The sequence below is a fragment of the Mesoplodon bidens genome, assembly GCF_964165515.1.
Source record: "Mesoplodon bidens genome assembly, chromosome: 10".
NCBI lineage: Eukaryota > Metazoa > Chordata > Mammalia > Artiodactyla > Ziphiidae > Mesoplodon > Mesoplodon bidens.
The window spans coordinates 48,486,106-48,512,072 of NC_138172.1; the positions used below are offsets into that span (position 1 = coordinate 48,486,106).

A 25,967-nucleotide genomic window follows, 5' to 3' on the forward strand; every position below is an offset into this window, starting at 1 on the left:
CCGGGCACGCCCCGCCTCGGCCCCGCCTCCGGCCGCCATTTCAAGTGTGGCTGGATAAGCAGCGAGCAGGTAAGAAGCCCGAGGAGGAGGAAATTGACAATGGAAGGGAAGAAATGCTTTGAAAGGAGTTCAACAAGGGCATCGGAAAGCCGGAGAAGAGCCTAAAGTAGCAGAAGCGGTAGCCACACTGAGCATGGCAACCAAACGCCGGCTTAGTGGAGGGGGCGGAGCCACTTCTGGCGGCAGGGGCACGTTGCCGTCTCCGCTGTCGCATTCATTGGCTTATTTGAGAAGGACTCAGAAAGGCAATAGGTGAGTGTGGACGTCAGTCATAAATTAGTCCCGCCAGCAGGCTCTCTGACCGCTGTTCCCCGACAGGGCTCCGGTCCTTCAGGGTGGCGGTTACGCCTCTTGCTTTGCACAGTTCTCCCAAGGGACGTCGCGGTGTAACCGTCACACCCTCGAGACGTGCAAACGGCTCCGCAGGGTGTGGAGAAACCCGAGGGAGCAGCTGGGTGGGGTAGCTTTGGTGTGTGGACAACTGCCAAGTGGGATAAAAGGCCTTGGGCCACGAGACAGAGGGGAACCGGAAGCTCGCCCCGTGACGACACTTTCTCTAGGCGGAAGTTCTTTCTGCAGCGCCCGTCGCGGCCTTCTCAGTAACCTTACTGGGCAGCGAGGGTGTTGCCGTCCATACTCAACTTTGGGTCTGGAGCTCAAATGAGCACCTGTCTTGGGGCCTCGGAAGGTTGGAGTTTTTCCCCTGAGGCGGTTGGGGCCATTAAACAAGTGAGGTTTGGCCCCGGAGATTTGAGGTCGTTTCAGAGGCCTTGACTTTTTTTGTGTGACCTCATTGAACTTGAGTTTTCACAGGTTGACCACTTAGGGCCTTTGGAGAAATTAACGAGGTGAAATTGAACGCACTTGGTAAAATGGAATAAAGAGTACTGACGTGGATTGGGCTAGGTGTGAAGCTCTTCTCAGTTGGATGTCTTTTAGACCAGTAGTAGTACTTAGGAAAGAGACCTTCACCCAGGCCATGCCAGGCACTGGAAGCCCTGTGCAGGAAATCCACTGACTACAAAACCAAAGCAGTGGGACTTCCCTGCTGGCGCGGTGGTTAAGAATCCGCCTACCAATGCAGGGGACATGGGTTCAATCCCTGGTCCGGGAAGATCCCACATGCCGTGGAGCAACTAAGCCCATGCACCATAACTGCTGAGCCTGCACTCTAGAGCCCGCGAGCCACAACTCCTGAGCCCGCATGCCACAACTATTGAAGCCCACACGCCTAGAGCCCGTGCTCTGCAACAAGAGAAGCCACCGCAATGAGAAGCCCGTGCACTGTAATGAAGAGTAGCCCCTGCTCGCCACAACTAGAGAGAGCCCATGCACAGCAACAAAGACCCAACACAGCCAAAGATAAATAAAATAAATTTATGAAAAAAAACAAAAGCAGTCAACTAGGAGCTGCAGCAATGAAGCTGTTAGCACGTTTCCACCTGCTTGGTGGGATTGGAGAATGTTTCATGGAGGAGGAGACCCTACATAGTTAACATGATATCAACAGGTGGAAATTGAGAGGCTAGACTATTCCAGTCCCAGCAAAGGTGCCAGAGGTCCCAAGTTTGGAAGCATAGCATAGGCCTTGCTATAGAGATTGGTTGCAGCTGTTAACTACTGACACCTTCTTTACTGCCACATGTTGCCTTTTTCTTTTTGCAGAGAGAAGAGGGATGGGGATCAAATCTATCAGAGAGGAGCTAAATCTGATGGTAAGGATTAGAGATGTCAAGGTTTGTACCAACAGAAAGATCCATAAACCAGAAATTCTTAACCTGGGTTTATTGGCCTGTGTGGACCATGAACAACCTTCAGAAAGTTTGTGGGTTTTTTGTGGTTTTTTTACTCCTTTGAAATTGTGTGCAGAATAGTATGTACTTCAGGGAGAAATCTGGCCACCTTCCTCCCCTCTCTCTTCTTCTTCCTCAGTGAAAAGGAGCTACTGACCTAATAATGAAAATTCACGATGTTAACTGACCCACATTCTTGGTGGTCAGGGCCACTATACATTTGTTGATGGGTTCTTTTCTACTTCCTCCAATGCACAAAGCTTGATGGTTTAGTTGAGCCAGAACCTGTTCTGCAGATCTGGTCATTTTATTTCCCCTGTCTCCTGGGCTTTCTCCATGTGGCTGATAGTCATTAAGTTCCCATGTTTTTAATGAGCAAGGAATTGGTGGCTGTTTGAGACCAGAAGCCAAAACCTCAATTTCTTTCTCAGCTTATGGAGTATCTTCCATGTGATAGCACTGTCATAAACACTGGGTGTACAGTGGTAAACAAAGTAACTTAGTTCCTGTTTTCATGGAGCTATAGTCTAATAGAGGAAGAGTAAACAACTCAGCAAACACATAGATGAGGAATTATGTTACAAAGCATCAAGCAGGAAAAGGCGAGTATACTGTGACAGAGAATAGTTAGGGAGTTTGGAGAAAACCTCTATGAGAAAACTGGGAGGGAGCCAGCCATGCAAAGTGTGTTCTAAACAGGTTACAATGGGGTTTTAGGCACTTTTGAAGCTATTGAAGTAATAATTTCCTTCCTCTTAGGCCGCTGGTCCTTGTATATGGCTCCCTCAGTAATCTTTTGGGGGATGAGGGGAAAAGGGAGTTAAGGTGATTCTGAACCCTGGCCCTAATACCAAAATTTCACCAAATCTTACCTAGGTTTCTTGGAAGTATGACATATTTTCCTGAAGAGTGGGACCTTGTTTTTCCTCACATTTTCAAAGGAGTCCTTGTCTTCTTTTGGGTTCCTCCCAAAATCAGGCTCAGAAAAGAAGATTTGGATGCAAATAGTTTATTTAGGAGGTGACCTCAAGAGGCATTCTGAAGGAGTGGTGAGGTGAGACAGGAAAGTCATTCAGGGGTATATTAACGAGGGGAGACTGTGTGGCTATTTGAGAAACGGGAACATACCTTGGAATTGCCCCACCAACAGGCAAGGAAGCTGAAGTATTTGCCCACCAACTCCTTTTCCTCTTTATTGTGTTAATGCTCCTGCATTTCTGCCCAGCTCAGTGCTGGGAAAAGCATGCTCCTAAAGTCAGAGAATGCACTCAAGCAAGAGACACAGACAGTCCTCCTCACGTACTAGAACTCTCTGAAACCAAACGTCAGAGAAGGCCCAAAGGATATGTACGGGTATAGACAGCATCTACTACAGTGTGTAAACCCAGAAGTTGAGAATCATTGTCTGGGCTGAAAAGCTGGGAGAGAAAGTATATTCATGCTTCCTCTTCTTTCTCTGTTGCCTTTAAGCAACTTACCTGCATTGTGTTTTGCTTTTAGCACCTGCAGGGTAGAGGAAAAAGGACTGATTTCAAGACTAATGATGTGTTGAAATGATAATTACAGCTTTAATTCAAGTTTTATAGGCTCCATTAAAGAAAGAGAGTTGAAATCTATAAATTAATATGTACCTTTTGTGAGAAACCTGAATATAAAGAAAAGCACAAGTTTATGTCTCTGTCCTAAGCTGATTTTCTCAGCAGTTCCACATCAGCGCCAGGACCAACTATAAACTGCTGGAATCTGTCTCTCCCCCCTACCCCCACCCCCTTCTCTCCAGTATCACATGTCATATGTAGTATAAAGTCATCTCTTGTGAGAAGGGTTAACACCCATTCCTCACATAGGTGTGCTTCCCACCTATGTGCCTAGAATGGTCCCTGTACAGGCACGTATTCAGGCATAGTGTTGATTAAAAATCAATGGAGTTTGTGAGTAGAGAAGACATGCACAAGCTAGGAGTCTGGAGCCTGGGGAGAAGCTGACATCTTGGCAAACCCAGGGAATGAATGTCCAAGGTGACAGGGGCTCAGAGCCTGTAAGAAATAGGTAGATGAGAGGTTATTGTAGGAAAAAAAAAATCTGTCCATACAGAAAGTAGAGTCTCAGTGTCAAGCTGGGTTCTGGGCCAGAGAGTAGCTTCAGGTTCTCTCAGGCTGGCACCATGCCAACTTGATGATCTCAAGTTGAATTGAGCAAAAGATGGGAAATACCTGACTGAGGTGGAGCAGGTGTCTAGGTGCCTGCTACTTTTCAAACGCTGTCTCTTAAAGGTTTAATATGTCTAGAAACCTTCATTAGGATGTTTATTGTAACATTATTGTGATAGGGGAAAACTGGAAACAACCTTGGATAAGGGTGTCCACTGATAGAGGATTGGTAATTGCTTGTATATATTATATAGAACATCTCAGGATAAATAAGAAATTTGTGTGTTAGGGCTAGCTGAAGTAACAACCCAAAACTAAACTAAACTGGCTGGTTTAACCCAAAAGCTTATTTCTCACACACATATAGTCCAATACATATGTCCTTGGTCCCTCTCCTCCAAGCAGAGAATTAGATTTTGGCTCCTTCCATCTTGTGGCACCACCATCTTCTAGGATCTCCTTAGAGTCTTTCCGCTGGACCCTCTGCATTCAGCCAGCTAGTTAGCTGAGAGGGAGAACACTACAAAAGCTGGCCAACACTGGAAGTTGTGTTTGTTACTTCTTCCCAGGTTGTGTTGGTCAGAACTGAAGTCAAGGAAACTGGGACCTGGCTTCTTCTGTGTCCAGGAAGAAGAAACGGGATTAGTCAACATCTAGGCGATCTCTGCCACAATTGGTAAATTTGGTTGCAGCCAGGCCAGAGCTACTGACTTATTGAGGAAGAGGAGTAGGAGGGATATACTCTTCTGTACATTTTGGACTTTATAAATCCAAATATTACCTGTTCAAAAAAATTAATTTAAGAAGGGGAGACCGGTGAGATTCTGGTTCATCCATGCTGTGAAATATCACATAGCAGTTAGAATGAAGTAGATCTGTACATACTGGAATGGAATGATCTATAATTAAGGTAAACAAGCCAGTTATAGATAACTTTCTGCACTGACTTAGTTTGGACTCTATTGTAACAAATTACCGTAGACTGGGTGGCTTAAGGCAAGTATTTTTTCTCACAGTTCTGGGGTCTGGGAAGTCAAAGATCGGGATGCTGGCAGATCTGATGTCTAGTGAAGGCCTGCTGCCTGATTTAAAGACAGCTGTCTCCTGATCGTATTCTTATATGGCAGAGGGCAGGAGCAAGCTCTCATGTCTCTGCCTATAAAGGCACTAATCCCATTCCTGAGGGTGCCACCCTCATGACCTGTTTACCTCCCAAAGGCCCCACCTCCTAATATTATCACATTGAGGGCTAGGATTTCAACATACGAATTTGGGAGAGACACAAACATTCAACCTGTAACATATATGTATATAAATATATGGAATAAGGTCTGGGAGATGCATGGAGGTGCAATACACATTTGCTTTTTGTGTATTGTTTGAACTACAAGGAGAAAATATTCCAATATTGTGTAACACTAACAATGTAAATTCTCTAAAGAAATTCATTAAGATCAATTTCACAAAAAATATTTTGGAGGCCCATAAACATAAACCCCGGCTTCATTAATAAAGATAATGTAAATTAAAACTAAAATGAGATTCCATTTCACTCTCACCAGATAGGCAAAATTTTAAAGCCAAAAAATACTAAGATGAAGAGCAACAGAAACTCTCATCCTCTGCTAGTTGGAATGTCAATTGCTGCGACCTCTTTGGAAAAAGCAGGTTGTTATTACCTAGTAAAATAGAACCTGTGCTTCCCCTATAGCCCAGCAATTCCACTCCTAAGTATATGTATATTAATAACCTCTTGTACATGTGTTCCAAGTAATATACACAAGAACATCTGTATCAGCATGTTTTGTAATAGCTAAATAAATAAAGGAAAGCACCCAAATAGAATGTAAAAATAATTATACAGTGGATACTTTATGTGGAAAAGTACTTATGCAGCTACATAAAATAACTTGGCTAAATCTCAGAACAATGATGATAGCAACAAAGTAACAGAAGAATACTTACAAGTGTGACTGTAAGTGTACATGACTTCCCTCAGGGTTGGAACAATCTCAGAAAAAGCATTCCAAGTGGGGAGGAGGGGAGGACTGACCATCAGCTGAACCTGGCAGAGCCAATCAGACTTAGATAGGTGGAGCAGAAGAAAAGTGGCATTCCTGGAAGGAGGAAAGGCCTGAACAGAGGCAGGCACAGTGAAACCAGGTTGAAGAGAGTGTTGGACATTCCCTCACAAAAAGGGAATTCACAAAAAGGTCAGAAGTAGGCACAATTGAATAAGAAGGGCAAGGAAACAACAATCAGTTTGGTGATTAGGGGAAAGGAAAGGGATACAACAAGGATAGGGCACACAGAAGACTTCCAAGATTCAGGTAGTGTGCTATTTCTTTCTTTTTTTTTTAAATAAATTTATTTATTTATTTTTGGCTGCCTTGGGTCTTTGCTGCTGCACATGGGCTTTCTCTAGTTGCAGTGAGCAGGCTTCTCATTGTGGTGGCTTCTCGTTGCAGAGTACAGGCTCTAGGAGCACGGGCTGCAGTAGTTGTGGTATGTGGACTTCAGTAGTTGTGGCTTGTGGGCTCTAGAGTGCAGGCTCAGTAGTTGTGGTGCACGGGGCTTAGCTGCTCAGCGTCACGTGGGATCTTCCCAGACTAGGGCTCGAACCCATGTTGCCTGAATTGGCAGGCGGATTCTTAACCACTGCGCCACCAGGGAAATCCGAGTATGCTATTTCTTAACCTGGTGATGAGTACACAAGTGCTCAACTATTCCTATATGTTTATGTGTTCTTTTAAGGTATATTTCATAATTTTAAGTTTGGTTTCTCATGGCTCAGGCAGTAATAATATTTATGGTACCCCGCAATCTGCCCATCCCTTCTTTCAAGCTGAGGGAACGTCCAACACTCTCTTGAACCTGGTTTCATGGTGTCTGTCTTTTTTCAGGCCTTTCCTCCTTCCAGGAATGCCACTTTTCTTCTGCTCCACCTGTCCAAGTCTTACTGGCTCTGCCAGGTTCAGCTGATGGTCAGCCCTCCCCTCCTCCCTACTTGGAATGCTTTTTCTGAGATTGTTCCAGCCCTGAGGGAAGTCATGTATACATACTACCTCACACAGACCATTTCCAGGCACTTAACCTGTGCTGCCAGGTAACCATAGTCTTCTCTTTTTGTGAGTATTCTGTATTTCAGATTGGGTTGTCGATCACCCATGAGGAGTGGCAGATATCCTATCAGTCAGTAGGAAGTAAAGGACTTTCGTGGAGTTATGGGTTTGGTGGTGTTGGTTATTTGCCCACCTTAAGCCGTGCCAGCATGATGACAGTCTAGAAATGTATAAAGAGCTGCATTTCTCTCCTTTTTAGGAAAATTTGCAAGAATGTATATACCATTCAATTCTCAGCCTTAGGCAGGAGTATCAGAATCTCCGAGGCACAGCACTAGTTTATAAAAACATTCAAAAATGCAAGTATCTCTCACTAACTAAACTCAGGAACTGAATACTCACATTTATCTTCTGATAACTTGGTGTACCTCACTCTCTGAACTCAGGAACTGGATAGATTCAGACAGCATGGAATTTAATGCCTAGGTTCATTAAATTAATATAAATTCAGATAAAAAGCCCAGTAAAATCTTCATAGCAACAATTAGATTTAACTGTGCTAAGGGATATAAATAAGTACCTCATGCAGTCAGTAAAATAGCCTTGTGAGGTTTTTATGCCAGTTTTACAGATGAGGAAACAAACTCAGAAAGGTTAAGAAACTTTCCTCCCGAATTTCCTGGAAATGCTTAGCACAGCACCTGGCTTGTAAGCGCTCGGTAACTGATAGCTGTTACTTATTAGTTGGTGGGACTAGAGTAAGAAAGCATTAGGGAGGTGGAGGTTGAGCAACAGTGTGTCTGACTCAAGTCCGCTTGCTCAGGAAAAACTGGTTTCAGCCGCCATCTGCATGATGTCATTCACACCATACCACTGCTGCATCGTTGCTACCCGTAGCACTGCCTAATTTCTTTCTTTCTCTTTTTTTGGCTGCATTGGGTCTTTGTTGCTGCGCACAGGCTTTCTCTAGTTGCGGCAAGCAGGGGCTATTCTTCGTTGCAGTGTGCGGGCTTCTCATTGCGGTGGCTTCTCTTGGTGTGGAGCACGGGCTCTAGGCTGGCGGACTTCAGTAGTTTTGGCTTGCGGGCTCAGGAGTTGTGGCTCACAGGCTCTAGAGTACAGGCTCAGTAGTTGTGGCGCATGGGCTTAGTTGCTCCGTGGCATGTGGGATCTTCCTGGACCAGGGATTGAACCCATGTTCCCTGATTGGCAGGTGGATTCTTAACGACTGCACCACCAGGGAAGTCCCAGCACTGCCTAATTTCTTATTGCAGTGTCTGGGGAAGGAAATGAAGGCTTTCTCTTTGATTCTCAGTGGATTGTGAAGCCTTGTTTGCCTTTAGCACCCAACCTGAATGAGTGAATTTGGGGTTCAGGTGTACCAAAATTAGAGACACCCCTGCCTGACTGGACATTGAGTTGGAAATATCAGGACATCGAGAAATGTGGACAGAAGTGCCCTATCAATTGCAGTGTGCCTACATTTATGAACTCTTCTCCAGGTGCACAGCTGTGAGCAGTCTGCCTAAAGATGGGATTGTCTTCCATCATCCAAAGAGACCTGGGCCCTGGAACTGATGTTACTTCCCTGGTGAATGGCAGTGGACTGTGACAGAGGGAGGGCTATCCATGACCTTAGAGCAGGGTCTCAGGCTCCGTCCACCCCATCCAGCACACAGAAGGTGTTATCCTACTGTTATCAGATTCTCCTGTTTCAGTCTTGGGGACGGGTAATTTGTTCTCACTTAGTTTTAACTCACCCAAATCCTAGAGAGAAAGTAATTAATTTTAAAGTATGGTGGCTTTGTGGTAACTATTATAGAATAGACGGTGCTGTAATGGGTCTTCTTATGTACTTGACAAGCCTTGGGACACAGCCTGAAAGCAGGAAAACAAAGAGGAACTAACTCCATATTGCACAAGCACCAAGGTTGTCATCAGAAAGTAAAGCTGTTGTGTCTGGAAAAAGCCTTTCTCAATATGGAGTTGGGTAATTTCACCTGTTAACGTATGTACGTATGGTGTGTATAGTGTGTTATTAACATTTCACCTGGTCGGGAGACCCAGGAAGGAAGCAAATTTGGAGTGCCACGGACCCCTTGGAAGGTCCTGGTGAAGCAAGTAAGTATGCATGGGCACCTACAAACATGGCATACTTCAATATTAAGTAACCAGGCTGTAGAAAATGTATGGCCAGGAGATGAGTGTGCCCACAAACTGCCTGGGGAAAGGAATGGATCTTAGGACCACAACCCCTTGATGTAGAAAGGGTAGAGAAGGAATTTTTATAGTGAAAATTTAAGAGAAGTGGGCAGACCCAAGGGCAGCAGAGTAGAACCTACAACTGGGATGCTGGCACAAAGCACCCTAGCTAAGGGTCTTAGTTTTTCAACAGAGATAAAATTTGAGGGATGGATTAATACAATTGTCCTTGGAAGGGCCCCAATTCACAGTTATCCTGCAGCCCCCTTTTTTTTTTTTTTTTGGCGGTATGCGGGCTTCTCACTGCTGTGGCCTCTCCCGCCGCGGAGCACAGGCTCTGGACGCTCAGGCCCAGCGGCCACGGCCCACGGGCCCAGCCACTCTGCGGCATGTGGGATCCTCCCAGACCAGGGCACAAACCCGTGTACCCTGTGTCGGCAGGCGGACTCCCAACCACTGCGCCACCAGGGAAGCCCTATCCTGCAGCCCTTTTATCAAAACCCATGACTTACTCACTCAGATCATGATGTTCCTTGCATACTGTAGAGATGAGACCTCATCTACCCATAATGTCCAGACCATGAGGGGAAAAATGTAAGAGGAAATAAAAGTAGCACTACCTGCAGGTGTGTAAACAGGAAAAACAGAAGAGGCAAAGCAAGCAGTGCAGGCATGCTCCAGCGTCCTTTTTTCCCCCTATTCACCCCACATGCCACAATGAAGATCACGCATGCCACAACTAAGACCTGGCACAGCCAAAGTAAATAAAAAATAAATATTAAAAAAAAGTTGTATAAATCTCTTTTTTAAAAATTTATTTTATTGAAGTATAGTTGATTTTCTTTTTTTTTTTTTTTTGGCCACACAATGCATCATGTGGGATTTTAGTTCCCCGACCAGGGATCGAACCTGTGCCCCCTGCATTGAGAGAGCAGTCTTAACCACTGGACCGCCAGGGAAGTCCCTATAGTTGATTTTCAATGTTGTGTTAGTTTCTGGTGTATGGCAAAGTGATTCAGTAACACACACACACACACACACACACACACACACACACACACACACACACACACACGTGTTCTTTTCCATTATGGTTTATTACAGGATATTGAATATAGTTCCCTGTGCTATACAGTAGGTCCTTGTTGTTTATTCATTCTATATATAGTAGTTTGCGTCTGCTAACCCCAAACTTCCAATCCATCCCTCCCCCATTCCCCCTTCTTTGCAACCACAAGTCTGTTCTCTATATTTGTGAGTCTGTTTCTGTTTCGTAGATAAGTTCATTTGTGTCATATTTTAGATTCCACATATAAGTGATGTCGTATGATATTTGTCTTTCTCTTTCTGACTTACTTCACTTACTATGGTCTGTTGGTCCATCCATGTTGCTGCAAATGGCATTATTTCATTCTTTTTTATGCCTGAGTAGTATTCTATTGTCTGTATGTACCACGTCTTGTTTATCCATTCCTGTGTCAGTGGACATTTAGGTTGGTTCCATGTCTTGGCTATTGTGAATAGTGCTGCTATGAACATTGGAGTGCTTGTGTCTTTTTGAATTATTGTTTTGTCCAGGCATATATCACTTTCTCTTACATCCTATTGCCTGTAGCTTAATCACCTGGCCAGACCTAAGGTCTCATTTAGCTGTTGCCACAAAAATGCTGTGTAACAACCACAGAATATCAGTGGTAGACAACAGTAAGCATCTATTTCTTGTTCACATGTCTTCAGATCAGCCGATGTTTGGCTGGTCTATGTTGGACTCAGCTGGTCTTGGCTCCAGGCTGCAGCTTGGGTTCAAATCTGTTCCATGTATCTCTCATCCTCTTGCTAACAGCAAGCTGCCCAGGGCCTGTGCTTCTCATGGTGATGAGTTTCATGGTAATGGCAGCATGCATAGGCCTTTGCAAGTCATGTATATGGATTAGGAGCTATGTAAAGAAGGTGGACTTAGAGCAAGGTTGTGACCTTGCACAGATCTGAGCCCTTTCACTTTTACACTTACCTATCCAGGGTCAGAATGGCAAAATGAAGGCCTTAGCCCACCCAACTGCAGAGGCACATTTAAAGCCTTTGCTTAGATCATGTCTGCGAACATCCCATTGGCCGACACAAGTTATACCCAAGCCTAATGACAGTGGGGTAGGAAGTATACCCCTCCCATGAAGGGAGGAGAGGAAGGATGGAACAAATGTCTTACGAACAATAGTCTACCGACCTTAACTACACAGAACTCTGGGAAAGCATGTTGGCCATATGCGCAGTTAAAACTCTGGAGTTCTGTTCCTAAAAAAATAAAGAGAAGCTAGATTCTGGGGACAGTCTCTGCCACAACATGTATCAGTCAGGAGGCAGTTTCCACTTCCAATTTAATGAAACCATGGTTGTGTTCCCCTACAGAAGCAGCCTTCCTTTTGGCGCTAGGACTTTCAAACCCACTGAGTTCAAGGTTGCAGAGATGGGAAGCACAAAAATTCCTCTGTGTTTCATGTGGTGTAAAAGTGAGGAGGGTCACCACATTCTCTACCCCTTGTTTCCCAAAGCTGTGCATTTTGGTTATGGGGGAGATGGCACTGTATACTGGCTGCTGACTTATGGCTTTTAAACTGAGACTTAACCAGGCCAATCCACTGTTCTACCTAACTGGGTCTTTCTGGATGGTAGGGCATGTGGTGAGACCAGGAATTCTCAGTGTGGTGCCACTGTCACACTTTATTTGCCATAGAATGTGTCCCTAAGATAGAAGCAGTGCCATGTGAGATATCACGGCAGTGGATAAGGTATTTTGCAGGTCCATAAACTAGTAGTGGTGGCAGAAATCCTGAAGGCAGGGGAGGCAAATCCACACCCATGATATGTGTCTATTCCTACAAATAACCTTTCCCCAACATGTTGAAAGGTGTCGAAGAACCAGGTGTCTGGCTGGTCCCCCTGGAAATAGTGCCATTTCTGGGTTTAATACAGCTTCTGAATAAACATTTTGGGCATTCAATAGCAGTGCTTAGGGGAATGCCTAGCAGTAATGCCTATGTTACAGAAGAACAGTTACTAATCAATGACCTCAGCTTTCAGACTTCCCTGGTGGTGCAGTGGTCAAGAATCTGCCTGCCAATTGCAGGGGACATGGGTTCGAGCCCTGGTCCCGGAAGATCCCACATGCCGCAGAGCAGCTAAGCCCGTGTGCCTAGAGCCCGTGCTCTGCAACAAGAGAAGCCACCGCAATGAGAAGCCAGTGCCCTGCAACGAAGAGTAGCCCCCGCTCGCCGCAACTAGAGAAAGCCCGTGCGCAGCAACGAAGACCCAATGCAGCCAAAAAATTAAATTAATTAATTAATTAATTGAAGAAAAGAATGACCTCAGCTTTCATCTTAAGAAATAGAAAAAAAAAAAAAGTAATTTGAACTCAAACAGCAGAAAAGAAATAATAAAGACCAGAGTGGAAATCAGTAAAATAGTAAACAAAAAACCATAGAGAAAATCAGTGAAACCAAAAATCTATGAGAAAAATCTATATAATTTTTAAACCTCTAGTCAGACTGATAAAGAAAAAAGGAGAGGGCGTCCCTGGTGGTGCAGTGGTTAAGAATCCACCTGCCAATGCAGGGGACACGGGTTCGAGCCCTAGTGCAGGAAGATCCCACATGCCACGGAGCAACTAAGCCCGTGCACCACAACTACTGAGCCTGCGCTCTAGAGCCCACGAGCCACAACTACTGAGGCCCACATGCCACAACTACTGAAGCCCACCGCAATGAGAAGCCTGCGTACCACAGCAAAGAGTAGCCCCGGCTTGCTGCAACTAAAGAAAGCCCGTGTGCAGCAACAAAGACCCACGGCAGCCAAAAATAAATAAATTAATTAATTTTTAAGAAAAAAAGGAGAGAAGACACAAATAGCAATAGAGGAATAAGAGGTGATATCACTACAGTTTTTGCAGATACTGAAAGGGTAATATGGGAATATTGTGAACAACTTAATGCCAGTAAACTTAACAACTTAGATAAATTTATTGAAATACATAAACTGTCAAAGCTCATTTAAGAAGTAGGAAAAAAGTAGATAATCAGCAAAGAGTTATATCTATTAAAATTTTGAATTTGTAGTTAAAATCCATCCCACAAAGAAAATGGTGGCAGTAATCAGATTAGCTTGGTGAGGACAAGTCTTCTTGTTGAGCCCATACACAGTCTTTTACCCTGTCACCATGGCCACTTTGTAAAGGGTCTATTGACCAAGCACTAGAGAGTCTAAGGAAGAGGCCATCTGATGTCCACAGGTTGGGTCCTGTTGTCCTCCCGATTATTGAGTCTCATCTACAACAGATGCCCTTGAATGATTTACACTCTACGTGTTGCAAGAAGTCCATCTTTCCCCTAGACCTCCTTGTCACCAATCTTCTAATCTTGTTCTTTCTAAATTCCTGACCAGCTGACTATCCTATTTAGTGAGTCAAATTAGCTCTGTACCGTAGTTAGATCTGCAGCAGAGTACTGCCCACTGGAGAATATCCCTTCATTGCTGGCTTTTGGAGCCACTCCAGAGTCAGCTGTGGTGCAGCAGTTACCCACTTCTTGCTGGTTCCAGCACATGTGTAGATTCATCTGTAAAAGAAGCCTGTGGGTTTTTTTCCTCCACTAACTTATATGTGTTCCCCTTGAGGGCATAGGTAGAATGTTGAAGGAGATATAATCAGGCAGTGGCATTGGATGCAAGAGGAGTCCAGTAGTTCACTGTGCCTTTGGACCTGCCCAGTATATACCATTTCCATTTCACAATGGCAGGCTGATATGCTTCTCCAATTTTATGGTTCAGTGAACCAGGTAATACCCAGTTCATGATAAGTACTTTGAGTTGACTGAATCTCCCCATGTCTTGCCCTCCACCTGTGCTTTATCCTGTACCTCCGCCAGTGATAATTTGCTTATTTGTGATGACACTGCATGCTGTGGATGGCCAGGGTCCCATTTCCCCCCACCAAGGAGGTTATCTGTGCCTTCCTCATATACATGAGCAACTCAATTCTGGAATCCCATTTTAAGGCCACTCCTGGTGGCGCAGTGGTTGAGAGTCTGCCTGCTGATGCAGGGGACACAGGTTCGTGCCCTGGTCCGGGAAGATCCCACATGCCGCGGAGCAGCTGGGCCTGTGAGCCATGGCCGCTGAGCCTGCGCGTCCGGAGCCTGTGCTCCGCAACGGGAAAGGCCACAGCAGTGAGAGGCCCGCATACGGAAAAAAAAAAAAAGTTAGTTATGGTACCAGTCAGGTCCCAAAGGGAAATATAAAGGGCACACTCAAAGTAGATAGTTTGAGGAGAGTTTAATAAAGGAGCTGTTTGCAAAGGCATGGGCTGGGCATAGGGAAACCAAAAGGAATGTGCAGTAGTCCAGTTTTGGCAAGGGGAGGAGATGTGGAGGAGAAAACAGATAATATCTATCTAGAATACAATCCAAACTAGTTTAAACAAACGGAATATTCTGGCTCACATATCTGAAAAGTCAAGCTGTAAGTCTTAAAGCAGGGGCTCAAATGAGGTCATCATTACCTGGTTTTTCCTGCATTCCCAGGCTTCATATACAGGCAGGATCTCCTATCATGCTCCAAAAAGGCTTCAGAACTTACAGCCTTTTTCACTCAAGCACAGTAGGATCTATCAAAGGATTCATTGGTTATCGTTGACTCTGGTTAGATCACTTGGCATGCCTGAACCAGTCGTGGTGCTCAGCATCAAGGAGAGGTGTTGCTTGGTGTAGATCTGTGTCTGGAGCTGGGGCTGAGGAAAATCAGGGCATGGAGCCTGGATGAGGAGGAGCAGTATTGATGCTGGGTAGCGAAAATACCATGTACCCTGTGTCTCTCTTCCCAGATATATGGGGCAGAGCTTTTCTATCTTTCGTACCTATGAATCACCTGGGGATCCCATTAAAGTGCAGAATTTGATGCATTAGGCCTGCAGTGGGGCCTGAGATTTCTTATTTCTAACAGATGATGTTGATGCTCCCAGTCCAGGGACCACATTTTGAGTAGCTAGATTCTATGGCTGCATAGTCGAATGTGGTAGCCACTGGTCCCATGTGGCTGTTGAGCACTGGAAATGTGGTTAGTCTAAATTGAGATGTGCCGTAAGTGTAAAGTACACCCTGCATTTTGAAGACTTAATATGAGAAAAACTAAAATGTCATCAATAGTTTTTATATAGATTACATGTTGAAATGATATTTTAGATATATTGGGTTAAATAAACTATTAAAATTACTGTCACCTGTTTCTTTTTATTTTTTTAACATGGCTACTAGAAAATGTAAAAATACATACGTGGCTCACATAGTTCTGTTGGATAATACTGCGTTATCTAACTCTTGAAGGAAGTAACTCTGGAAGTAGATGAAGCTGGTGTTCTTAAACCATTTTCACTTATGATACTCAATCAGAAGAGCGAATAAAGCAGAGACCTCATGAGAATTAACCTCATGGGTCCTTAGACTTGGTGCACCCTCAGGACCTCATGACCTCGGGTTAGGTAATTGCCGGTTGAATTGATGCATAAGTACTTCGGACAGGGGATAATGCTTGAGGGCATTATGGTAAGTGAAATAAGTCAGACAGAGAAAGACAAATAATGTATGATCTCACTTATATGTGGAATCTAAATAAACAAAAAACCAAACTCATAGAAAAAGAGATCAGATTGTGGTTACCAGAGGCAAATGTGGGGAGGGGGAATTGAAGTAAGGTGGTTAAAATGTACAAACTTCCAGATATAAGATAAAGAGGTATTGGAGATGTAATGTGCAACCTGATGACTATAGTTAACAATGGTGTGTGATATACAGAAAAGTTGGTGAGAGTGTATCCTAAGAGTTCTCATCACAAGGAAAAAAAATCTCTTTTTTTTAAATAAATCTTTTTTATTTATTTTTATTTTTGGCTGCATTGGGTCTTTGTTGCTGCTCGTGGGCTTTCTCTAGTTGCGGTGAGGGGGGCTACTCTTCGTTTCAGTGCGTGGGCTTCTCACCTCGGTACCTTCTCTTGATGCGGAGCATGGGCTCTAGGCACGCAGGCTTCAGTAGTTGTGGCACACTGGCTCAGTAGTTGTGGCTCGCGGGCTCTAGAGCGCAGGCTCAGTAGTTGTGGCTCACAGGCTTAGTTGCTCCACCCGCATGTGGGATCTTCCCGGACCAGGGATCGAACCCGTGTCCCTTGCATTGGCAGGCAGATTCTTAACCACTGTGGCACCAGGGAAGTCCCATTTCTCTCTCTTTTAACCTATATGAGAAGATGAATGTTAACTAAACTGTGGTAATCATTTCACAATATATGTAGGTCAGGTTGTACACCTTGAACTTACATAGTGCTGTATGTCAGTTATATCTCAATAAAACTGGGGTAAAAACAAGATGGAAAATTAAGTTTTAGCCATTGCATAAGCACCCAGGGGCTTTTGTTTTTACTTCTTTTTTATGTTAAATTAAAAAAAAACTTTTTATCTTGAGATAATTATAGATTCACAGAAAGTTGCAAGAATAGTACAGAGAAGTTTCTGAACCTTTCACACAATTTCCCCCGATGGATACATCTTATGTAACTATAGTACAGTATCAAAACCAGGAACTTGGGCTTCCCTGGTGGCGCAGTGGTTGGGAGTCCGCCTGCCGATTCAGGGGACACGGGTTCATGCCCCAGTCCGGGAAGATCCCGCATGCCGCGGAGCGGCTGGGCCCGTGAGCCATGGCCGCTGAGCCTGCGCGTCTGGAGCCTGTGCTCCGCAACGGGAGAGGCCACAACAGTGAGAGGCCCGCGTACCGCAAAAAAAAAAACAAAACAGGAACTTGACATTGGTACAATGTGTATGTACAGTTCTTTGCCAGTTTATTACGTGCAGGTCCTGTGTAACCACCACTACAATCAAGATACAGAACTACTACCACACCTTAAAGAGCTCCCTCAGCTACCTCTTTATAGAACATCCATCCCCTTTCCCTGACAACCATCCCTGACAACCACTAATTTATTCTCCATCTCATCCATTTCGAGTAGAATTTTATTTTGATTTATTTCTAGTTTTTGGAGAGTGTCTCTTTGTGCAGATATTTAGGTACAACATTGTGTATACATAACATCTCAGTTCTACTTGTGTTGACATTACCAGTTTCAGTGAGGGGTAGAAACCTTTCTTCTCTTTAAGTCCCTTTACTCTCCCCTGTTTATAACTGTCTTAAATATTTTCTCTATATAAATTGAGAACTGCATCAGATGATGCATGCATCAGGACAGGGGACGATGGACTCGACCTGGTAGGCTTTGATCTTCTTAGGAAAGAGGAAATAGAAGGGACCACAGGGTCCCTCCTCCCAGCCAGCAGTCACTTCATTTCTCCCTTTTTGTGCAGTTGCTTGAAGTAGAAATTACCACAGTGCTCACCAACTTTTCTAATCTATCCTGCATACAACCACTAACCTTTTGCTTAAACCTTCAGGTATAATTTAGAAAACTCAAGAGAAGGAAAACGTATTATTAAATTATTTTCACTCTTTTGTTTTTCCTTCTTGATATTCCAAGATTGCTTTTCCAATCATTTATTTTTTGCTTCAAAAACTTCTACTAGCTGTCTTTTAAGCGGTGGGGGTTGCTGTTGACAAATTCTCTCAGTTTTTCTTCGTCTGAGAATGTCTTGATTTCCTCTTCATTCCCGATTTTCTCTGCATATAGGATTTTTAGTTGACAGTTCTTTTCTTTCAGCACTTGGAAAATGTTGTGCCACGTCCTTCTGACTTCCATGGTTTCTGATGAGAAACTTGATATCATTCAAAATTATTTTTCCATCATAGGGAAGTTGTCATTTCTTTCTGGCTACTTTCAAGATTTTTCTTTGCCTTTAGTTTTCAGAAGTTTGACTATGATGAATATTGACATGGATTTCTTTGGGTTATCCTGTTTGGGATTTTATCAGCTTCTTGAATCTATAGATTTATGTCTTTGCCATATTTGGAAAATTTTTAGCCATATTTATTTGAATATTTTTTAAGCTCCACCTTCTTCCTCCTCTACTTTTGAGACTCCAATGACATAAATATTAGATCTTTTCTTATAGTCCCACAAATTCCTGAGACTCTGTTAATTTTTTTTCAGTCTATTCTCTCTCTATTGTTCAGATTGGGTGATTTCTATTATTCTTTCTTCAAGTTCATTTTACTATAGAACTCATCTAGTGACATTTTTCAGTGGTTTTTTTTTTCAGTTTTAAAATTTCAGTTTAGTTCTTCATCTGTTTTGTTTCTTTGCTGAAACTCTTCATTTGTCTGTAATTGCTCATTGAAGCATTTTTATACTGGCTGCTTTAAAATCCTTGTCAGATAATTTCAACATCACTGTCATTTTGGCGTTAGCATCTATTGGTTATCTTTTCTTGCTCAAGTTGAGATTTTCCTGGTTCTCAGTATAAAGAGTGATTTTCAGTCCTGGACATTTTGAGTATTATGTTATGAGACTCTGGATCCTATTTAAATCTTCTGTTTTAGCAGGCTTTCACTGATGCTGTCAGATAGGGGTCAAAGTTCAGGTTCCCCACTCAGCCGCTGTTGACATCCTGGGAAGGGGGTGTAGAGCGGGTGCCTAATTACTGCTGGGCCAGGGTGGGAGTTCAGGCTGCCCACTGATCCTCTGCTGAGACCACCCTGGCTGGGAGGGGAAGGATGCCTTGTTTTTGCCACACTCGTGGCTTCTACTGACAGGATGGAGGAGCACGTTGCTTCTGGCAATGGCGACAGCCCTGACTCTCCACTAAGCCTTCTGACAGCACCCTGCAAGTAGGAGTAGAAGCCTGAGGTCCCCGTTTATCTTGGCTGGCAGAGTATAGGGAGTATTACAGGGTTTTTTCCCTGTGGTTTGACTGGAGTGGAGTAGACTGGAGTAGTCTAAAAGTTTCCTTTCCTAGTCCTTTGTCTAGAAAGAGCAGGAGTACTGTTTTTTTTTTCATCTGTACCCATTTGTTTCTGGGTTGCTAGCTTCTCCAGTACTCAGTCTGAGATATCTGAGGCAAAAAGAAAACCATCGGAATCATTGCCATGTCTTTCTATGGGTCCCAAGGCTGCTAGTCAGACTATCTCCCTCTCCACCCTTCAGAGTCTTCTTTTATATATATATATATTATATATATATATATATTATATATATATAATATATATATTATCTATATTATATATATATAATATAGATATAACATATATCTACATGGATATATATGGCCCAGGGTTTTTTTTTAGCTGTACTTAACAGAGGGACTGAGGAGACGTGTTTATTCCATATTGTCCTAGAACCACAAGTCCCCAGGGACTTTTAGACCATTTCTTCTGCCTCACCTGGTGAACAGCAGCCAGTGGGGACAGTGTTCACCTGAATTGATGGTGAGCTCCTTCCTCACCCACCTCCCTACCAGCCCAGTGGCCCTGCCTGTTTTTCTGTGATTCTGAGTTTGCCTTCTGGAATTTGAAATCATTCCAGCCTGGTCTGAGCAGGCATTTTCCAGTTTTCTACCACTTGCTAGTTCCCAGCCCCACCATTCAGAATTCTCCATCAACCAGAGGCCCACAGAGGTTGCTCCTGCACTGTTGCAGGCCAGAACTCTATTCGTGTCTCTCAGGCTGGAGCGCATGGTCCCCTTTGCTACAGAGCGAGGCTTGCAATGCAGCTGCCAAGGAGCCATGGCGCTTCCCCGTTTTTCCAGGGTCAGTGGTCTGGTCCTTCTGACTCAAATGCCCTGCAGTTTGTGAGAGTCCCTTTTAAGTTTAAGTTAAAGGAAAATATTTTGAGTTGAAGAACATATTTTTGGAATACTTTTATTAAGACTCAAAATTAATGAATGATTTAGAAAAAAACCCAGTGATCCAAAGTGAGATTTTCAGATGTCTGGGAATATATTATCAAAATTTTCTTCCACTTCCCCATGAGATAGGAAACAATTATTTTCGTTTCAGTCATTCCTAATGAATGATTTTAAGATACCTACCTTAGGGAGATGCAGCAAGAGAGACATTTGTCCAAGTAGAGTAACAACAATGCTTGCACTTTTTAACTTAAAACATTTTTTTATATTTTGAAAATTTTTAGATACACAAGAAGAGAGAGGAGAAATGTACCTTCAATTTAATAACTAATATATGGTCACATTTGCTTCATATAGTCTTTGTTATTTTTGTCTCTCTTAATTATTTAAAGGAAATCCCAGACATCATTCATTTCATACCATGTACTTCAGAATTAGTTTCTAACAAATTGAACATTTTCTTTATGTAACCACAATGCTATTATCACATCTAAAAAAATAGTGATAATTCTTTCACATCACCTAATACCCAAATTTCCACAATTGTCTCAAGAATGTCTTTTTTTTAGTGGTAAAATACATGTAACATGAAATTTACCATAGTAACCAGTTTTTAAGTATACAGTTCAGTATATTGTGATTTTTTTTTTGTTTTTTATGGGGAAAAAAAGTTCATTTAATGAGCTCCAGGGAACACTCAGCCTGCTGCCATACTAACTCATGAATTACAATGGATTGTTGGTAAGCAAGACAAGAAAACAGGGAACAAACAAAACAAACAAAACTCAAGACATTGTTCCTTACTGAACTCTTCTCAAATTAGATCAAGGAATTATGGTTAAATGCCACAGCTGTAAATCATTTCTGCTCCTGGAGAGGTTAGAAAGGGCTTATAATATTTACCCTTTTTTTTCAGACAGAATTTAGGTCTGAGCAAAACCCTTTGTGTCCTCCAACCTCAAAGTTTATTGGGGATGGAAGTCCAAATTTGCTGTCACATGCCATAAAAAGAATCTCATGAGCAGAGGGTCAAACTAATTTTGGAATATATGAATTATGCCCAGTGTTACTTTAAATAGAATTTTTTTCTGAGATATACATTTTAAAGTAATAACTAGAATTATGACTTATAACAGTATACTAGACATATAAGATTTTTAGAAATTGCATGTAATGTCTGAAACATTTATGTTAACATATTTCCATACAAATAACCCAAAGAAATTTAGTATTAGTTGTTTTTTTGTTTGTTTGTTTGTTTTTTTATACTGCAGGTTCTTATTAGTCATCAGTTTTATACACATCAGTGTATACATGTCAATCCCAATTGCCCAATTCAGCACACCACCATCCCCACCCCACCGAAAATAGATGTTAAACTAAAATACATACATTTTTGACTGATCTATATGATTCTGGGTTCTGAAACTTCTACATGTCACATGTGTGATACATAACACACAATGTCAGCCACAGGAGAGCAAAAACACTCCAACGAAGCAAGCCAAAGAAACAAGTTTCAAACAAGGTAAAGTGATGTGTAGACCAGGACTTTTCACTTCTTTCCTGTCATGCCGAAGCTTCCCACTCCTGAATAACAACACATCTTTCCCTGGCCCTAGACACCCAAGAGTATGTCTCCTCTCTTGGGCATAAGAATCTCTAGAGTTACATATGTGTAGTAAAGAGTGGACCCAGGGCTTCCCTGGTGGCACAGTGGTTGAGAGTCTGCCTGCCGATGCAGGAGACACGGGTTCGTGCCCCAGTCCGGGAAGATCCCACATGCTGCAGAGCGGCTAGGCCCGTGAGCCATGGCCGCTGAGCCTGCGCGTCTGGAGCCTGTGCTCCGCAACGGGAAAAAGAGTGGACCCAGCTGGCATACTCACAATGACCAAATTGTGTTGATCGTACTTTAAACCAATACATCGCTCCACGATGAAGTTGCAATAAATGATATATTTGCTTTCTAGACATGAATGAGATACCTTACTGGATATACTCCAGGAAGGCCAGAGAAACTGGAATAATTTACTGGTGAATTTCTTTCAGGATAGCCCATGATTTATCTAGAATATAATCTTTACATATCTGGATCCTTCAAATGAGACCAAAGGGAAAATCTGGGCTGCAAGCCTCGGTTAGAAGTGTGGTATGCTGCTATGCTGACAACTGGTGCTCCCTGACCTGTATCTTCTGAGACCAGAACGCAGTGTGGTGGATGACCAATTCATGAGTTGAACAAAAGAAGACCTCCTACAGGGCAGTGTATGTGTTCATTACAGGTATGGCACTTAGGGCTAAGTACCATAAGGACTACAAGAAAACAAACAAACAAAAGTAACACATGGGACTTCCCTGGTGGTGCAGTGGTTGAGAGTCCGCCTGCCGATGCAGGGGACACGGTTTTGTGCCCCGGTCCGGGAAGATCCCACATGCCGCGGAGCGGCTGGGCCCGTGAGCCATGGCCGCTGAGCCTGCGCGTCCGGGGCCTGTGCTCTGCAACGGGAGAGGCCACAACAGTGAGAGGCCCGCGTACCAAAAAAAAAAAAAAAAAAAAGTAACACATGAAGTATATATGATAAGGAGGCACCAGAGTCCAGAGCACGAGCTCTGGAATCACACAGGCTTGGTTTGAATCCTAGCTAAGCCACTACCATCTGTATACCCTGAAGAACAGTGGAAAGTTTAAATGTTTTATCAAATTTCGAAAAAGAAGTGAAGAAAGAACCCATCTGCCAGGAAGAGGGACGTCGTGGGGTGCAGCATCCAGTCGGGTCAGGCTCTGCATCCCCTGCTCAGAAACCTTCGCCGCCTGACTCATGGTGATGCTGGCAGCTGAGCAGCCCTCCAGGCCTCGCAGAGAAGCTGGGGAGGTCCCCGGAGGAGGCTGGCCACACCCTGGCAAGCTCTGGGTGCCTCCTGCACTCAGCTCTGAGCAGGCTCTGGCCTCTGGGCCTCTTGCAGGGGAAGGGCCGGCCGATACATACGCAGGGCTCAAGGTTAGGAAGCTGGTACCATCCAGTCACCTCCCACTTCCTTCCCCAAAGGAGAGGGAGGTGAAGGTCCAAGAAGAGCCCCAAAGAGGCATGGCAAAGATGGAGGATCACACAGAGACCAAAGGGGAGGACGATTGGAAGAGGGGCCACCGTAGCAATCGGGATATACCACTGACATCTAGGCCCCAGGAGACTAGTGGAGTCCTCACTTCCCTCAAGTGCGGTTCTGAGCCAGTGGACCTCCTTCCCGAGCACCCAGAAGACAACTTGAGTGAGAATGCCCAGATGTCTCCAATGAGCTCCTCCTCGGAAAGCCATGTCATCTACTCACATGGAGATCCTGGAGATGTCCTGCCTCCTTGGAAGCCTGAGTCCCATGCCATGGTGTTGTCTGCCCCAACCGCATGCTGCTCCCTGCTGCTGGAGAGGCCAAAAAAAGAAGTGCTGGGTGAAGACCACTGGCCCAAATCACCAGGCTCACTGATGTCTGGAAAGGAGTTGCAGCGTGAAAAATCTTCAGACATCCCATCAAGAGGCTCCTCTTCCCTGGTATCTACCAGCAGTAGGCCCTGCAAGCGGAAGATTCCCCTGCCGCTTTTTCTGCCACTGCCGGGACTGAAGTCGCCCCTGCCGCTGACAAGTGATCGAGGTGAATGGCCCCCTCCTCCTAAGCTTCTGTGCTTAGCTGCTGCCAAAAACCCAGGCACCTTTGTTAACATAGTTAAGTCTCTCTCTCAGAACTAGCCCATTTAGCTCCAGGTTCCTTAGCGCACCTGATGCACTTACACAGCATTTAAGAGATTTACACAACTGGAAGGTCACATCTTTATTTCTTATCGCAGGAGCACAACTTCTGTAAACTTTATTTCTGTCAGAACCTGGCTCGCCAAGCCATGGCTGGAAGAATCTCTGGATACAGATCAGGGGCAGAGAGTCCTCAGGAGCGGCGTCCAGTCCACCCCGCGGAGGCGGTCGGCGTTGAAGTCCAGCAGGCCCTCCCGCAGGGAGGCGGGCACGGCGGGCAGAGGCAGCGAGTCCTGCAGCGCGCACAGGTCCTCACAGCGCGAGAAGGAGTCGGCGCGCTGTCCCGGCGCAGCTTCACCGAGTGATCACGGCCTGAACGCCGCCTCGGGGACGCTGGCTGCAGATACGATGCCCACACCCTCCTGGGGGCCACGGCTCGCCTCCCGGCCCCTCAGGTGCCCATCGCCCGGCTGCTGTGGCCCCCCAGCCTGCGCAGGACCAGCGTCGCAGCCAGAAGATGCAGGGCCACGGGCCCCAGCTAGGCCGGCCCCTCCATGCCGCGCTCCCGCGCGGCTTCCCACCCGCAACGCCGGCCGTTGGCGCCGACCTCATCGGCCTCCGCGCCGCCGGCCAGTATATTGTTTTTGTTTTTTGTGTTTTTGGTCACAATTTTGTACAGCCATCTCCAGAACACTTCATTGTGCAAAACTGAAACTCTGTACTCATTAAACAACTATTTTTTCCGAATAATATTTGAAATTGCCTTCTTAAAAAATTGAAGTATAGTTAATTTACAATGTTGTGTTAGTTTCAAGTATAGCGGAGTGATTCAGTTTTATGTGTGTGTATGCATATATTCTTTTTCATATTCTTTAAACAACTCTTCATTCTCTCCTTCGCTCAGGCCCTGGAAACCACCATTCTATTTTCTATCTCTAAGAATTTGGCTGTTCTAGATACCTTATGTAGGTGGAATTATATAGCATTTGTCTTTTTGCAACTGGCTTATTTCACTTAGCATAATGTCCTCAAGGTTCATCCATATTGTAGCATGTGTCAGAATTTCATTCCTTTTAAGGATGAATACTATTCTATTATACGTATATACCACATTTTGTTCATTCATCTGTCAAGGGATACTTGGGTTGCTTACCCATTTTGGCTATTGTGAATAATGCTGCTATGAATATGGGTGTACAAATATCTCTTTGATATTTGCACCCTGCTTGCAGTTCTTTTGGGTTTCCACACAGAAGTGGAATTGCTGGATCATATGGTATTTCTATTTTTAATTTTTTTTGGAAATTGCCATACCACAGCAAATGTACCATTTGGGTTTTTTGTTTTGTTTTGTTTTGTTTTGTTTGGCTACACAGTGTGGCATGCGGGATCTTAGTTCCCCGACCAGGGATTGAACCCGTGCCCCTACTTTGGGAGCACAGTTTTAACCACTGACTGGACCGCCAAGGAAGTCCCAGTTTTCTGGGTTTTTTGGTAGTAGCCGTCCTAATGGGTATGAGATGGTATCTCATTGTGGGTTTGATTTGCATTTCCCTAATGATTAGTGATATTGAGCATCTTTTCATGTACTTTTTTAGTCATCTGTATATCTTCTTTGGAGAGATGTCTAATTATTAAAGTCCCTTGCTCTTTTTTTTTTTTTTTTTTTTTAGTATTTATTTATTTGGCTGCATGGGGTCTTAGTTGCAGCACGTGGGATCTTTTTTTCTTTTTTTTAGTTACGGCATGCGAAATCTTTTTTTTTTTTTTTTTTTAGTTGCAGCATGCAAACTCTTAGTTGCGGCATGTGGGATCTAGTTCCCCTGACCAGGGATTGAACCCGGGCCCCTGCATTGGGAGCATGGAGTCTTAGCCACTGGACCACCAGGGAAGTCCCCCTTGCCCATTTTTTAATTGGGCTGTTAATTTTTTTGTTGCTCTCACATATTTTGTATATTGACCTCTACTGGATATATGACCCCAAAATATCTTTTTATAATTGATGTGTTTGAACCAGGATCCAACAAAGTCACACTATATTAGTATATTTTATTGTCTAATCTGGAGGAAATCCCTGTTCCTGTTTTTTTCCCTTGCCCTTGACTTGTGGCAGAATCCAAGTCCATTGTCATGTA

The 25,967-nt window shown here is 44.0% G+C and overlaps 1 long non-coding RNA gene across 1 annotated transcript; it reads left to right on the plus strand.

Moving 5' to 3' along the window:
- The first annotated feature begins 6 nt into the window (after positions 1-6).
- Positions 7-24,668, plus strand: LOC308623365. Its single transcript, XR_014016815.1, has 3 exons — positions 7-312; positions 1,726-1,775; positions 23,931-24,668. It is a non-coding gene; the product is annotated as an uncharacterized lncRNA (long non-coding RNA).
- Positions 24,669-25,967: the final 1,299 nt, after the last annotated feature.